We start from the raw sequence: 15,315 nt of genomic DNA, 5'->3' as shown, positions 1-15,315 counted from the left end.
AAAAAGACTCTGACATAATAAAAACCCCAATGCAGAACTCTCCGGAGGGTTGCTGGCTCACTCTCTTTCAGCAGCCAGCTGTGCCTCACCTTTCAAAGTGTACTGTATCTTTAAATAAACTCTGCTCTCTATTTTCCTTCAGTAAATTCTCTTTTATGGCTAAATTGTCTCTTGGCCAAATTCTTTCTCCAAAGAAAGACAAAGGACCCAGGATTTCCGCACTTCCCAGTAACATTAGGATATTTGAAATTTGAAGTCATGTCTATGTTAATACTATCAGAGTGGATTTCATTGAATCTTGCTCTGCTATATACGAAACCTATCAAAATGCAACCACTGTTTTTGCATTCTGGACAACATAAACCTTTTCTGACATGAAGAAAATCATGAAGAATGTTAGAATCAGCACAAATTTCCTGCAAACAAAAATCTGCTTTAATCTCAATTTATTATGGAAAAGATTATAAAGTATGGTCATTTAATTAGACTCTCTTTGTTACTTACTCACACAGTCAGATTATGAATACTATCCATAAGGTTATTTCTGATTTGAAACAACTATATCAATACTGTCTTTTAGAATAATAATAGTATTGTTTGATTCTTCTGTGGTAAAACTTAATATGTAATTTCAGTTTCATGGATTGAACTTTTTATTATTACTCAATAGGTATGAACCCTGAGCAAGTTGGTTAACTCCCTACCAATTGAATTATCTAAATTGATGAAAAGAATTCTGTATTAATGAAAACACAATACATGCCAGAGAAATTGTTAGAGTTACCAGTTGTTCAATTGCATTTAATTTTTGTCCTTTTAAAATATTTATATGAGATCCAGCATATACTATCTTAATCAGAGTAAAAATGACTTTCCAGGCTCTCCTACAAAGCAACAGTTTTATGATATAGACAGATTATAATGCAAAAATGTATAAAAATAGCTAAACTACTGAAGACAATTTGTATGTTGCACTTTCTAGGAATTTTTCCAAGATAGGCAAGAACAAAAGATGAAGTAGATTGTTGTCGTTGTTGTTGTTATAGAACTTGGCAAAATTCAATAGATTTGATGATTTGGAGAAATACACTTCCCAGAAACAATTAATTAAAACATTGGTGAACACTGAAGAAATTTTTATAAGCACGAGTTCTGCATTAGAAAAAAGTTCAACTTCACACATTAATAGAATCTACGCCATCTTTTGTTCTTCCAATATTCAAACACCCTCGCCCCTTGGCACTGTATAAAAGCATTTCCAGTAAGCCCCAAAATAACTATTGCTTTTGTCTCACATTTTGTGTCCACCTCAAGTCTTTTGTCATTTCTATTATGAAAATAAGCAACTCAATTATGACTTTGCTACTTAAGTAACACCTGCAGTGATTCATGATTCACCTCACCTTATTTCTACTGTCTCTGTTTCATAGCAGGTTGAAAAAAAAAACCTCTCAAATCTATTCTCATCTTTCTCTTCAATTACTATTACTGTTTTTCTGGACATTAGAAAGGTCATATATAGATATATGTTTATATGTGATAAAGCCTATGTTTTCTTTTGGATCATTCTTTTAGAACACTATTGGCACTACCTCCTCACATGTTTCTCCTCAGCCTGTTCATTGCATCAGTTTTATATATTCTAGCCTCCAATTTTTATAAGCCTGCTTATCCCCCGCAGGACTTCATTCTCATGGCACATGATGCTGGAAGTAGCCAATCAAGGTGTTGTGTCTTCTCTGAGATCTCCAGCTCAGCATCTTTTTGTTCACCACAGATTACTTTCAACTTAATACTCTCATTCAGCTGTTTTATAATTAAATTAGAAAAAATATATAATGAAAACATATTGAATCATAGAAAGCAGTTAGAGATCTCTGCAGCAGTAACCCCTTAACTTTTCTGCCTTTTGACTCAGTTACTTCAGGACTTGCACAGTCAATATCCTTACCTTCCTGAACCTTTCTAAACCATCTATTTCAATTTCAAACCAGAATTCCTTCCTTCTAACCACTGCCACAGCTGTCCTAACAAGCTATCTTAGGGTAGCTATAACAAATTATCATAGACTAGGTGGCTTAAACAACAAACATTTATTACTCAGTTCTGGAGGCCAGGAGGCCCAAGATCAAGGTGTCAAAAGATTCTTTGTCTGCTGAGGTTCCTCTTTCTGGTTTGGAGATAGCTGTCTTCTTGCTTTGTTCTCACATGAAAGAGAACCAACAGAGAAAGTAAATTATGTCCTGTCTCTTCTTATAAGGGCCCTTATTGCATCATGATGTTTCCACTCCCATAAGCAAATTACCTCTCAACGATGCCACCACATAATATCATGCCATTTGGAGTTAGGGTTTGATACCGTTAGGCTTTATGTCCCCCACCAAAATCTCATCTTGAATTATAATCCCCACAATTCCCACCTATCAAAGGAGAGACTAGTTGGAGGTAATTGAATCATGGGGACAGTTTCCCCCATGCTGTTATCATGATAGCAAGTGGGTTCTCATGAGATTTCATAGTTTTGTAAGGGGCTCTTCCCCACTTTGCTCAGCACTTCTCCTTCCTGCTGCCTTGTAAAGAAGGTGCCTGGCTTCTGCTTTACCTTCTGCCATGATTTTAATTTTCTGAGGCCTCCCCAGCCATGCTGAACTGTGAGTCAATTAAATATCGTTCCTTTAGAAATTACCCAGTCTCAGGAAGTTCTTAATAGCAGTATAAAAGTGAACTAATAGAGTAAATTGGTACCACATAGAGTGGAGTGCTGCTAAAAAGATACCCACAAAATGTGGAAGCAACTTTGGAACTGGGTAACAGGCAGAGGTGGAACAGTTTGGAGGGCTCAGAAGAAGATAGGAAAATGTGGGAAAGTTTGGAACTTCCTAGAGACTTGTTGAATGGGTTTGACCACAATGCTGATAGTGATATGGACAATGAAGTCCAGGCTGAGATGGTCTCAGATGGAGATGAGGAACTCATTGGGAACTGGATTAAAGTGACTCTTGCTATGCTTTACCAAAGAGACTTGTGGCATTTTTCCCCTGCCTCAGAAATCTGCAGAACTTTGAACTTGCGAGAAATGATGTAGGGTATCTGGCAGAATAAATTTCTAAGCAGCAAAGCATTCAAGAAGTGACTTGTGTGCTCTTAAAAGCATTCAGTTTTATGCAGTCACAAAGAGATGGTTTGGAATGGAAACATGTTTAAAAATGAAGCTGAGAATAAAAGTTTAGGAAATTTGCAGGCTGACAATGTGGTAGAAAAACAAAATCCATTTTCTGAGGAGAAATTCAAGGGGGCTGCAGAAATTTGCATAAGTAAAAAGCAGTCAAATGTTATTCACTAAGCCAAATGGGGAAAATGTCTTCAGGGCATGTCAGAGGTTTTTATGGCAGCCCCTCCCATCACAGGCCCAGAGGTCTAGGAGGAAAAAATTGTTTCATGGACCTGGCCCAGGACTTTGTTGCTTTATGTGGTCTGAGGACTTGGTGCCGTGTTGCTGCTCCAGCTCTGGTCCTGAGAGGCCAAGGTACAGCACAGGATGTTGTTTCAGAGGATGCAATCCCCTTGGTGGCCTGCATATGATGTTGGGACTATGGGTACCCAGAAGTCAAGAATCGAAGTTTGGGAAACTCCTCCTAGATTTCAGAGGATGTGTGGAAACACCTTGATGTCAGGCAGAAGTTTGCTGCAGGGATAGAGTCCTTATGGAGAACTTCTGCTAGGGCAGTGTGGAAGGGAAATGTGCAATTGGAGTGGAGCCTCCACACAGAGTCCCCACTGGAGCACAGACCAGTGGAGCAGTGAGAAAAAGACCACCTTCCTCCAGACCTCTGAATGGTAGATTTAGTGACAGCTTGCACCATGCACCTGGAAAAGCTGCAGAAACTCAATGCCAGCTCACGAAAGAAGCCAAGAGCAGGGCTGTACCATGCAAAGCCGCAGTAGCAGAGCTGTCTAAGACCATGGGAACCCCTCTCTAGCATCAGTAGGTCCTGGATGTGAGACATGGAATCAAGGAGATCATTTGGGAGCTTTAACATTTTGTACTTGCATGGGCCCTATAGTTGGTTTGTTTTGTCCAATTTCTCCCATTTGGAACAGGTATATTTGCCCAATGCCTATACCCCCATTGTATCTAGGAAGTAACTAACTTGCTTTTGATTTTATGGGCTCATAGACAGAAGAAGCTTGCCTGTTTTTCAGATGAAATTATGGATCTGGACTTTTGGATTAATGCTGGGATGAATTAATACTTTGAGGAACTGCTGGGAAAGCATGATTAGTTTTGAAATGTGAAAGGGACATGAGATTTAGGAAGAGTCAGGGGTGGAATGATATGGTTAAGTTTTGTGTCCCAACCTAAATTTCATCTTGAATTGTAACCCCTATAATCTCCACATGTCAAGTGAGAGACCAGTTGGAGGTAATTGAATCATGGGGGCTGTTTATTCCATGATGTTTTCATAATAGTGCATGAGTTACCATGAGATCTAATGGTTTTATAAGGAGCTCTTCTCCCTTCACTCAGCACTTCTCCTTCCTGCCACGTTTTGAAAAAAGTGTCTTTCTTCGTTTCACCTTCCACCATGATGGTAAGTTTCCTGAGGCCTCCCAAGTCACGCTGAACTGTGAATCAATTACCTCTTTCCTTGATAAATCACCCAGTCTCAGGCAGTTGTTTATGGAAGTATAAAAATAGACTAATACAGGGTTTCAACATATGAATTTTGGAGAGACACAAACTTAGAGTCCACAATGCAAGCCCACACACCAATCCTTAGTGAAAATAAAAAATAATGACTATCTAAATAACCTGATATGTGTGCCTTCTATTTTCAACTGGTCATTGCCACTGCCTGATTCTCTTTTATTCATGTCTTCTTCATTCCCCAGTGAATTTTCCATACATTCCATTCCATGTCTTCCAAAGCACCATTGGAAGTTCTCATTTTTCTGACTCCTTGGATCTTTATAGTTGACATTTAGATCTGTTTTATAGAGATGGATTATTTGGCACATGCAGTGAACACTGAGACTTTTGATGGTACTTTATAAAACTAAAGTAGTGTGGGACTAGAATGCTTGCCTCACTACAAGATTCTAACTCGTGATCACAGTGTAGGAAACAAGGGTCATGACTCTAGTGCAGTTCATGAAGGCCTTAAGAGCTTTCAGCTCAGGCTCCAAGAGAGTGAAAGTATTCTAGGTCATCAGTTCAGTGAAATGGGTTTGGAGGGTAAAATAGATCCACCTTCAGGGACTTGATGAGAATCTCAAAAGCTATAGCATGGGGACTTGACAACATGGGTGGGGACCAAGGAAAGAAAGCTTCATTACTGATATGCAGAGAAAGTGACTGTATTATTAAGCACAGACTGAACAGAAATATAAGGCTCAGAAGCAAGAATAGTCTTGATGCTAAATAAAGTCTTTTGGGAACACAATCTTGGAGCTAAACCAGTCCAGGAGGTAGGGGGCGAATTAGATCCACTATAAAAATAGAAATAATCCTGTGATGGGAGCTAGTAGGAGAGATGATAAGAGTGGAGCAATAAAGAGCATGAAGCCAAATGGCATCTGGGCATGGATTCTTTTATCCTCTTTTCCTCATGTCTTTACTCCAACATATGTTTGTATCTTCTTCAAAAATTCTTCAGATTCTCAAGAGACATATTCTCTAGAGATAACAGTTTAATGTTATCTTTTACATACAAGCACAAACTTGGATCTTCAAGGATCCATGGAGGTTTTTTAAAAGTATTTTTATTTTCTCTGCTTAAGAGCTGTGTCTTACACTGGCACAAACTCATTATGATCTCAGTTATCCACATATGGTATTTTAAGTGTCAGATTCCAAAGAAGACCACCACAATTTTACAGAACATGCCATCATAAAATCATCATTGTTAATGACTTATGATGAGTGAGGATGGTCTCAATTTAGATTCATTAATAGCTTTTTTCCTGAGAACTGCTGTGATTTTATATAATTCTCATGTTTTTTTTTTTTTTTTTTGATTTTTAATATTGTACACCATGCACTTGGGTTAGAATATCAAAACCACTTAGGAAATTAAGAGACTTTTTGGAAAATAATTAATAGTAAAATAAGATCAAAATTGTAGGGTGATGTTTCATCTCTAGCAACTGAGGCTTAACATCTAGTACATAACTAACCTTCATTTGTATAACCCACAACATTCTATTAAGAAAAATATAGATAGCCATTTCACCCAGATTGTGAACCAAACATCTTTAAACTTTTTAAAAAATTTATCTGCATTTTAGGGGTACACACGCAGTTTTGTTACATGGATATACTGAACGGTGGTTGTACCCATTAAGAAATTTCTCATCATCCACTCGCCTCCCACTCCCACACCCTTCCAAGTCTCCAGTGACTACTATTCCACTCTCTGTCTGGTGTACACATTATTTAGCTCCCAGTCATATGTGAAACATGCAGTGTTTATCTGTTTCTCAGTTGTTCCACTTAAGATAATAGCCTCCGGTTCCATCCATGTTGCTCAGAAGACATGATTTCAATCTTTCTTGTGGCTGAGTAGTATTCTGTTGTGTACATAGACCACATTTTCTTTATCTAATCCATCGATGGACATTTAGATTTGTTGATTACATATCTTTGCTATTGTGAATAGTACCACAATCAATGATAAACATACACATATCTTTTTCATATGCTGATTTGTTTTTTTTCCTTTGGGAGATATCAAGCGTGAGATTGCTGGATTCAATGATAGTTCTATTTTTAGTTCTTTGTGAAATTTCCATACTGTTTTCCATGGAGGCTGTACTAATTACATTCTCACCAACAGTAAGTAAATGTTCTTTTTCTCTGCATCCTCGCCAGTATGTGTTTTGTTGTTGTTGTTGTTGTTGTTGTTGTTGTTGTTCATTTTGACTGCTATAATGTGATATCTCCTTATGGTTTTAATTTGCATTTATCTGATGATTAGTAAAGTAGATAATTTTTCTGGATATGCTTGTTGGACCTTTGTATGTTTTCTTTTGAATGTCTGCTCATGTTCTTTGCCTGCTTTTTAACGGAATTGCTTTTTGTTGTTGTTGAATAGACTTCTTTATAAATTATGGATATTCGTGTTCTGTTGAATGCATAGTTTGCAAATATTTTCTCCCTTTCTGAAGGTTGTTTGTTCACTCTGTTACTCTGTTTGCTGTGCAGAAGCTTTTTAGTTTAATTAAGTCCCTTTTGTCTATTTGTGTTGCTTGTGTTTTTGAGGTCTTAGTTGTGAATTATTTGCCTAGACCAATGTGCAGAAGAGAGTCTCATAGAAACTAGAGTTTCTTCTAGTATTTATACAGGTTTTAGTCTTACATTTAAGTTTTTAATCCATCTTGGGTTAATTTTTGTACATGGTGTGTGAGAGAAAGGTCCAATTTTATTCCTCTGCATATGTCAATCCAATTTTCCCAGGACCGTTTATTGAATAGGGTTTATCTCCAGTGCATGTCTTTGTCAACTCCATCAAAGATCAGTGAGCACATACGTGGTTTCATATCTGGGTTCTCTATTCTGTTCCATTAATCTTTGTCTATTTTTATACCAGTACTATGTTGTTCTGATTACTAGAACTTTGTGGTATACTTTGAATTCAGATAATGTGATGTCTCCAGCTTTGTTCTTTTTGCTAAGAATTGCTTTGGCTATTTGGGTTCTTTTTTGGTTCCATATTAATTTTACGATGCTTTTTCTAGTTCTGCGATAAATTAAATTGGTATTTTGATAACGATTGTATTAAATTTGTAGATTGCTTTGGGCAGTATGGTCATCTTAATTTATATATATATACACACACACATATATATATATAATTTTTCTTCTCTTTCATTTTTTTTTTGAGATGGAGTCTCTGTCACCCAGGCTGGAGTGCAGCAGTGCAATCTTGGTTCACTACAACCTCCGCCTCCTGGGTTCAAGTGATTCTCCTGCCTCAGCCTCCCAAGTAGCTGGAATTACAGGTGTATGCGCCACCATGCCTGGTTAATTTTTGTACTTTTAGTAGAGACGGGTTTCACAAGTTGACTAGGCTGGTCATGAACCCCTGATCTCAAGTGATCTGCCTACCTCAGCCTCCCAAAGTGCTAGGATTACAGGCATGAGCCATTGTGTCCGGCCATCTTACTGACATGAATTCTTCTAATTCATGAGCATGGGATATTTCTCCAAGTGTTTATGTCATCCACAATTATTTCATTAGTGTTCAGTTTTCCTTGTAGTGGTCTTTCCCACTCTTGCTTAGATGTATCCCTAGGTATTTTTTTTTTTTTTCACAGCTGTTGTAAATGGGATTACCTTCTTGATTCAGTTCTCAGCTTAATCATTATTGGTGTTTGGGAACACCAATATATTGATATTTATACATTGATTTTGTTTCTTTAAAGTTTAATTTATTAATTTATCACAGCTAAGAGTTCTTTGGTGGAGTCTTTAGGGTTTTCTAGATATAAGATCATACAATCAACAAAAAGAGATAACTGGACTTCCTATTTTCCAATTTGTATGTCTTTAATTTTTTTTCTTGGTTGATTGCTGTGGCTAAGACTTCCAGTATTATGTTGAATAGGAATGGTGAATGTAGGTATCCTTGTCTTATTCTAATTAGTAGAGGAAATGGTTTCAACCTTTACCTGTTCAGTATATTGGCTGTAGCACAAAAATCCTCAACAAAATACTAGCAAACCAAATCCAACAACACATCAAAAAGATAATACTTCATGAGCAAGTAAGATTTATCCTAGGGATACAACAATGGTTCAACATATTCACATCAATAAATGTGATTCACCACATACACAGAATGAAGAACAAAAGGCAATGATCATCTCAAATGGTGCAGGAAAACATTTGATAAAAATCCAGCATCTCTTTATGATAAAAAAAACCCTTAACTAAGTAGGCATAAAAGGAAAATACCTCGATATAATAAAGGCAATATACAAAAAACCCACAGGCAACATCTTTACCCTGTCTTCTAGAAACTTAGTCTCACAGTGATCTTTAGAGCAATCTCAAACGGGTTTCTGTTCTTCTGCCTTCAATTTCCTCTTTTTCTGTCATTCTACAAAGGTAAATGATTTTTTTTTTTTTTTTTTTTTTTTTTTACTCGACTCTGCTTCCCTTTTTACTTTCCTTGAGTTTCTCTGGTAGTTTTTAAGTCAAGTACCTGCCATCATCAGAATGACCTTGAAGAAGGCGGAATGACATTTGGTCCTCCCTTTTTAATATAAAAAAGTTATGCTAACAATCTCTAAATTCTACCTTGTAATACATTTTTATAATTCTAAAATAAAACTTTTTACAGAGTTATAATTGTAGATAATTTTCACAACTGAAAATTACGTAAGAGATAGTAGCTTGGTTAAACTCCATTTTACAAAGAATAAATTAATTATTGTTTAAACAATTAATTAATGTTTAAATATTATTACATGCTTCAATAATATCGTTTTTTCTCAGTTATTTATAATTTTCCAAACCATAACATTAATATATAATAGGTGTATTACTAAATAGGGATCATTACCTGATACTTTCAAGGAAATTAAGTATAGTTGTGTAAGTATATATAGTGTAATACCATTCTATCAATATTATACTTTTGTTCAGTATACCTGACATTTAATACACATCATAATTGTTATATTGAAGTTTCAGCTGAGAAATATGAATGCATATTGTGGATATTAAGGCAGCAGATATAAACTATTTTAACTTATGTATCACTTCACTAGGTAGAACAGGGGACCAAAAAATGTCTTAAAAATACCCAACATGTAGTGCTCGCTTCAGCAGCACATATACTAAAATTGGAACGATACAGAGAAGACTAGCATGGCCCCTGCGCAAGGATGACACGCAAATTCGTGAAGCATTCCATATTTAAAAAAATAAAAAATAAAAAGTAAAAAAAATAAAAAAAATAAAAAACCCAACATGTATATAGCACTTATTGCGTGTCAGACACTGTCCTAATCACTTAATATAAATCAATGCATTTGATCTTCATAACAACCCTATGAGACACCTATATTAGAAATGAATAACTTAAGGCTCAGGGAGGTTAAGTAAATTGCCCAAGTTTTGCAGAAAATTTGGAATTTGAATCTGAGCAGTGTGGCCCATGTTTTAGCTTTTAACATTGCTTTCTTCCACCTTTCACTAGAATCTTCAATCTCTATCCACCTCATAGGCTGGCATATCTCTTCTTCATTTGATTCACACACTATCTCTCTCCTCAATTCAACAAGATAACCACCAGCATTCCCACAGAAAGACAGACTTTCCTCTCACCTCCCAGTGAAGAGGTTCGGGAGGGAATATAGTCAGTACAGCTTGGTTACTGTGGTCAAGGAAAAAGCAATGTTGTGATTGGCTGGGTTTCAGTCATGTGGCAACTCTTTAGCCATGATTGATCCCACTAAAACTATTTTATGATAAATATTAGGATATTGCCAAATTTTAAATATAGCAATCATTGAAGTAGAATCTTTGAGAAACAAACTAAGCCCAAGTCACCAGGCTTTTTTTTTTTTTCCTTGATTAATGTAATTCAAACCCAAAATTTGAGAACAAAAGGAAAGCTTAGCCAGACCCCTTAGGTTCTCAGTTAGCTGACACAAACGCTTTAGGTCTGATTCCAGAAGTTCTTATGGCCCCCAATCTTTCAAACCTTAAGGAAAAATCTTAGTAGGATGTTCATGCCCTTAAAGATATTGAAGGGGAGAGAGATGCAAAAGGAAGATTATTGGTAGGCCTTATGAAGTATTTTCACTTTTTGCTGTTTTGAAAAAAAAATCTAGTAAAGAGTTACATTTTTTCTCTAAAACAAATGTTGCTTTAGATGAGAATTGATAAAAAGACAGGACCAGAAAACAGTTTGGCTTTATACATATTATTGATATACTGTATAGTTTACTAAATTATGTTTGCTCAGAAATAGTATGGCTATTAAATGAGATAATATATATAAAGAATCTAGACAATAAAGAATCAATATGAATCCTTTCCCTTTTCTATAAGATTAAATATGACTGTAAACCCCATCTCTACTAAAAATACAAAATTTAGCTGGGTGTGGTGGCAGACACCTATAATCCCAGCTACTTAGGAGGCTGAGGCAGGAGAATCGCTTAATGCAGGGGGTGGAAATTGCAGTGAGCCAAGATTGGGCCACTTCACTCCAGCCTGGGTGAAAAAGAGAAATTCCATCTCAAAAAATAAAATAAAAGTATCAACATCAGCATTTCTTTTCTATTCATTTTCCAATTTAATATATATGAACACCACTTCCTCATTCTCATAAGTTTAAAAAAAATTGTAAGTCCAACATTTTGCATGACCTATAAGGCAGTAGTTAGCAAAATGTGTTTTCCCAAATCAGCACCATTAGCATTACCCATGAATTTGGAAATGCAAACTCTGGAGCTCAAACTCAGGCTCACTGAATCAGAAACATGAGAGGTGGGGGTCCAGCCATCTGTGTTTTAACAAGCCCTCCTCATGATGCTGATGTTCACTGACGTTAAAAACCACTGGCATGAGGACTTTCTCACTATCTTTTGTAGGATCTCCTAACATGGCCTAGCAAATAAATTAGCTTCTAGACAGAAATTTATGGAAGTGATTTAACATAACAAATCCCATATGATTTTCTTCCTAAACATAGAATGTATCCCCAAGTCTTCAACAAAGTGATGGAAAAGTATTTCATGACTTAGCTATTTTGTCTTTGCCAATGACATTCTCATTTGACATCAATGATATTTCCCCCATGTTTTGTTCATGGTATAAAGTGTTCATCCCTTTGGGGAATACTGTGGTCTGCTTCAGTGGCTTGTCTGTAAATTCATTGGGATTCTTTTTACAGTTTGATTTCTCACTGAGTGAAGCTCCCACAGTCCCTCCTCCTACTACTCATGTGAAATATGAACACCAAAATATTGAAACATACTATTGAGAGTCATTTTTGTTGAATCCTCAGGGAAACTCTTAGGAATGCTCTATGAAGATACTACTTATCATTTTTCTCTGACAATATATTTCCAGCATATTATTCATAAATGTTTGATTAACTCCCAGGCTAGAAATCGCCTGGTAGATGATATAATGTAATCTGTCATCTGTTTTTACAAACCAGCCGGATTATCACCCATAATAATATGCTTACACTCTTCCATTGACACAATTTATTCTGCTTAGAATCAATATATCACAAAGTTTTATTGATTTAGGTAGGGTTAGCTTGGTCATAACAGTTGAAGTGATGCCTCAGCATGCATTTACTCTTGTAAGCCGTTCAACATTCTATACATTTCTGGTGTAAATGACAGGCATAAGCCTAAAATTTGCATCGGGTCCATGTAGGTCTACCTACATCCAGCTGTCTGGGCTGTGTATTAATCTGTTCTCACACTTTTAATAAAGACATACCTGTGACTGGGTAATTTATACAGGAAAGAGGTTTAATTGACTCATAGTTCCACATGGCTGGGAGATCTCACAATCATAGTGGAAGGTGAATGAGGAGCAAAGTCATGGCTTACGTGGCGGCAGGCAAGAGAGGGTGTGCAGGGGAACTCCCATGTATAAAGCCATCAGATCTCATGAGATTTATTCACTACCAAAAGAAAAGTATGGGGAATCCACCCCCATGATTCAATTATCTCCACTTGACCCCACCCTTGACACATGGGGTTTATTCCAGTTCATGGTGAGATTTGGGTGGGGACACAGCCAAACCATATCAGGCTACAAATAACACTTAATTGAGTTACTCCAAGAAAAAAGTTTGTTGTTAAGTCTAAGTATCCATTTTCAATTGTCTTAGGTAAGATGTCATAGTACTTTTATTTCATCCTTTAAATATTGGTATGGAAGTTCCTTTTAACTGTCTGCTTAAGGTCTAGAGGTCCCTGTTGATCTTACAGCTCATGAAGCCAGCTTTTGAGAAGCATTTAATTACATTCCAGGTATTGGTAGACCTGAGGCAATACTGCAGGGAAGTATCCCAAGGGAAAATCAAAAGTGGCATGGATTTGACATTATATCTGACTCATACCTGAATGCAAGTGGTTTGAAGTCTGAAAACACTGAAAATCAGTGACTGCTGAGTTTGACATCCCTATTCACGTGATGATAAGGCAGTCCCCTAATGAGGACTTTGCTCCCACACAGCTCCTGGACATCCAGCTAACTCTTCATTGCCTGATACCTTCTGTACTTCATCTTGACTCGAGTTTGTTCTCTAAGCTTGTGACTCCTGCCTGGCATGTGGGCTTTTCTCCTTTCTTCCTCTTTGTTCTTCCTTTCTTCCCAGAGTGTTGTGGATTTTGTATACACATTGCCTTTTTATGCTTCTATTCGAAAGCCCTCTTCTTTCCTTTTTCTCACATGGTTATTTGTGAGCAATAAAGTGGATCCCATTTATCCAAACTTCAACCCCAATTATTAGCAGTGAAACTGCTGCATCTTCCACTCCCACTAGAGGGCAGTGAGACCTGAATCTTCCTAAAGAAAATTACTTGGTATCCATGTGGATAGCCATGGGACTTTGGGGGCGCTTTAATTAGAGGCTTATTCTAGAAAGGGTTTCAGAAAGGCGTGGAGGATGTCAGGGAGTAGGGAGCGGACGCAGTATAAACCTTCCTCAATTTGGAGAAATAACTTATTTCTAAGATATAGTCAATGGGTTTTTCTACCTGCAAGGTCCTGTGTATGAACAAATAAAGGTATGGATGGCCTGAGGATACTATCAAAGAGTTCTGAGAACATTATATAAAACTTTGGCCGGTGTGCTATATAGATATTGGCTGAAACACCATCTCTGACCACACTCTCTTCTAAAAGTAAGTGAGTCTGGGACAGCCCTGGCTGCCCAAACTGTAATTATGTAACAAATGGTTCCTTCACTATGAGCTGATCAAGCAATAGTGATCTCTGTGAACTGACTTGAAAAGATGACTCAGGCCTGGCAGATTCTTGCTTCTGTAAGATTACATTTGGAATAAGAAAGACATTAAATGTCTTCCACTTAATGTTGGGAGTTTAAAGTGAAAAGATATGACATAGAGAAAAGGCCTAAATAAGCCATAGAAAAACTGAAGTTATGATAGAGCAAAAAACAATGAGAAAGCTGACGTGCAGAGAAAAGCAGGCATGACCTGAAGGAGGACAGAACAGGTGATCCCCATTATAAGCTATTTACAGTTTTTCACTTTTAATACGTACAGATCTTTATGTAGCAGCATATGCATTCTCAATCAGTTTTGATTTTTAAAAACCCTCAAATTTTAAAAAATATATTTTAAAGAATGATTTAATCCTTCTTGGAACATTCTCTACCAGGTTTCTCTTTCCTCTTTTTCCTTACAGTGTTTGAAGATTTATCACTGTTCTTATTCTGCCAAATGCTTTTCCTCAATAATTAGAATTAAAGGATTTTGAAGACACCTTTCTTGTATCGCTGGTGATAGCACCACCTTCCCAATACTCTGCTGATGGCCTTTGACAAATGGCCTCTCTGCAGAAGTTAGAATGACTTCTTTACACTACAGAAATTAGAGGATTAGATTGGCCTATCTTAAGAGGATCTCATGAACTGGTTATTCCCCACCTGGGAATTTCTGAGTTCTCTGCTCCTGGCTCCTACAGTGGTCTTCTCCTTAAGATTAGTTTGCTCTGAGGAGTCCATCAGCAATCAAATGCTTGCTTCTCAGGTCTTTCATTAGCTTGCCAAGAACTATAGACATTTTACTTCACTTCTTTCCACAGGAAGAAAAATTAGCCACTTGTTCCTGCAGGTTCAAGATTAACACCACATCCCTACGTCCTTAACTTTGAATACATTAGCTAAACCCAGGATTTTTGTTATTATTATTGTTATTATTTCAATAGTTTTGGGGGAATAGGTGTGTTTGGTTACATGGATACATTCTTCCGGTGTGATTTCTGAGATTTTGGTGCATCCTTTAACTGAGCAGTGTACACTGCACCCAATATGTCATCCTTTATCCCTCACTGTCCTCCCACCTTTCCCCCCAAGTCCCTAGAGTCCATTATATCATTCTTATGCCTTTGCATCCTTATAGCTTAGCTCCCACTTGTAGGTGAAAACATACGACGTTTGCTTTTCCATTCCTAATTTACTTCACTTAGAAAAATGGTGTCTAACTCCATCCAGGTTGTTGCAAATGCCATTATTTCATTCCATTTTATGGCTGAACAGTATTCCATGGTGTATGTGTGAGTATGTGTGTGTGTGTATATATATATTC

The 15,315-nt window shown here is 36.9% G+C and overlaps 1 non-coding gene across 1 annotated transcript; it reads left to right on the top strand.

Annotated features, from left to right (window-relative positions):
* The first annotated feature begins 9,819 nt into the window (after positions 1-9,819).
* Positions 9,820-9,926, top strand: LOC115900258. The gene has a single exon (XR_004059913.1). It is a non-coding gene; the product is annotated as a U6 spliceosomal RNA (small nuclear RNA).
* Positions 9,927-15,315: the final 5,389 nt, after the last annotated feature.

The sequence above is a fragment of the Rhinopithecus roxellana genome, chromosome 10 (assembly GCF_007565055.1).
Source record: "Rhinopithecus roxellana isolate Shanxi Qingling chromosome 10, ASM756505v1, whole genome shotgun sequence".
Classification (NCBI taxonomy): Eukaryota; Metazoa; Chordata; class Mammalia; order Primates; family Cercopithecidae; genus Rhinopithecus; species Rhinopithecus roxellana.
This window is presented reverse-complemented; position numbering and strand designations above follow the sequence as displayed.